This window comes from Penaeus japonicus, unplaced genomic scaffold (genome assembly GCF_977035675.1).
Source record: "Penaeus japonicus unplaced genomic scaffold, GWHDUDI00000001_assembly GWHDUDI00000014, whole genome shotgun sequence".
Classification (NCBI taxonomy): domain Eukaryota; kingdom Metazoa; phylum Arthropoda; class Malacostraca; order Decapoda; family Penaeidae; genus Penaeus; species Penaeus japonicus.
The window spans coordinates 2,445,647-2,448,146 of NW_028234416.1; positions in this window are offsets into that span (position 1 = coordinate 2,445,647).

Below are 2,500 nucleotides of genomic sequence, written 5' to 3' on the forward strand. Positions count from 1 at the left end.
TAATATATTAATATATATAATATATAATATTTTTAAAAAAAATATAAAAATATATACAATAAATATAATATATTTTTATAAATAAATAATAAATTTTTTATATATTAAAAATATTATAAATATATATATTATATTATATATAATATATAAATATATATATAAATACAATTTTATATATAATAATATAAAAATTTAAATTAATAAATATTTATTATATATATATTATAAAAATATATAATTTTAATAATTATATTATACATAAAAATTAATAAACATTTTTATTTTTTAAAATATATAATATATTATATATAAATTTAAAAATATAAATAAAATATTAAAATAAAATATTATAAAAAATATTTTAATATAATTTAATATATATAAATGTAAATTATATAAAATATAATAATATATAAATATATAAATAAAATAATATATATATATAATAAATATGTTTTAACAAAAAAAATAAACATAAATAAATATACTAATCTATCTATATATATATGTTTTTTATATTTAAAAATTATATGAGTATAATATTAATATAATAAAAATGTTTGGTTAAATATTTCTTATCTTCCTCCAACCCTCAAAACCCCTCAACCTACAAAAACCATTCCCCTCTTTAACCCAGTTTCTTCACTTCTTCTCGCGCTTCCCTGCTTTCCCCTCTATATACTTAGCTTTCCCCTCACCCCTCTCCCTCACCTTTCCCTCTCCCCTTTTCAAACCCAGTTCCCCTCTCCCCTTCCCACCTACCTCTCTTCGCTCCTTTTCTTTTATTCGTCCCTCCCCCCCCCCCCTTCCCCCCCTTCCATCTTCAAGACCTATACCTCCCCCCCTTTTCCTCCTTAACCCCCCTTTCCCCCCCTTCCCATCCTCTCTACCCTATCCCCTCTGCCACAGTAGGGGAGCGAGTGATCCTGAAGGGGTCGTAACCGCCGGGGGCGGAGGCTTTTTCCATCAACGCCACACCAGCCCATCCTCCTTTCCCCCCCCCGCGCCCACGCAGGGGGGGGGGGAAGGGGGGTGGAAAACAAAATGGAGCGAGGGAAGGGAAGAACCTGGATAAGGGGAAGGGTGAAAAACGGGGGGGGGAAGGGGTATCCGTTGAAATATGTTTAAATTACAGGGAAATAAAATAAGAATAAATTGAAAAATGTGTATAAATACAAAAACACACACACACACACACATACTTTTTATATATACATATATATATAATTTATATATATAATATATATATAATATATTTATATATAATTTTATAAATATGTATATAAATAATATTGTATATATATATATATATTTAAATATATATATATATATATATATAATATACATATAATCACATATAACGTATGTAATGTATATATACAACACATGTCTTGTGTGTGTGTTGTGTGTGTGTGTGTGTGTAAGTTTTGTTAGTGTTGTGTGTAATATGTGTGTGTGTGTATATATTAGAATAATATATATATTTATATATATATATATATTATAGTTATATATAGAGATATAATATAAAAATATATATTTATTCATACAATACACAATTATATATATATATAGTATATATAAGCATATAAATATATATATATATATATATATAATATATATATATATAATATATATATATACAAATATATATATATATATATATTATATATATATAGATATTTAATATAAAAATAATATAAATATGTATTATACATATATAGTATATATATATATATATATATATATATAAATAATATATATATAATATATATTACATATACTATATAATATATATATATATATATATAATATATAAATATAATATATAGAGATTATTATATTAAAAATATATATATAAATATATATACATATAAATCTATAATATATATATATATATATATATATTTGTGTATATATATACATATATTATACATTATATATGCTATAATATATATATATAAATAATATTCTTATATAATATATAAATAAATATATATATATAATATATATATATATAAATGTATATATATGTATAAGTCTGCGTATAAGATATATATAATTATATATATATATATATAAAAGATATATATATAATATGATGTAAAATATATATATATGTAATATGTAAATATTATATGATATATATATATAATTAAATTATATATATATATATCTATTAAAAATAATATATATATATAAATCTATATATATCATATATAAATATCATATATATATACATGTAAATCTTCAACATATAATATAGATAATATATATAATATGTATATATATATATATATGTATATATATGTGTGTGTGTGTGTGTGTGTGTGTGTGTGTGTGTGTGTGTATGTATGTATATATATATATACCTATACATATCTGTCTTTCTCTCTCTCTATGTATATATACATATTCAAATACATCTACCCGCACGCACACACACACACACACTAAATATACATTACATACAGTATAGACTTTTAGGTACATATACAAA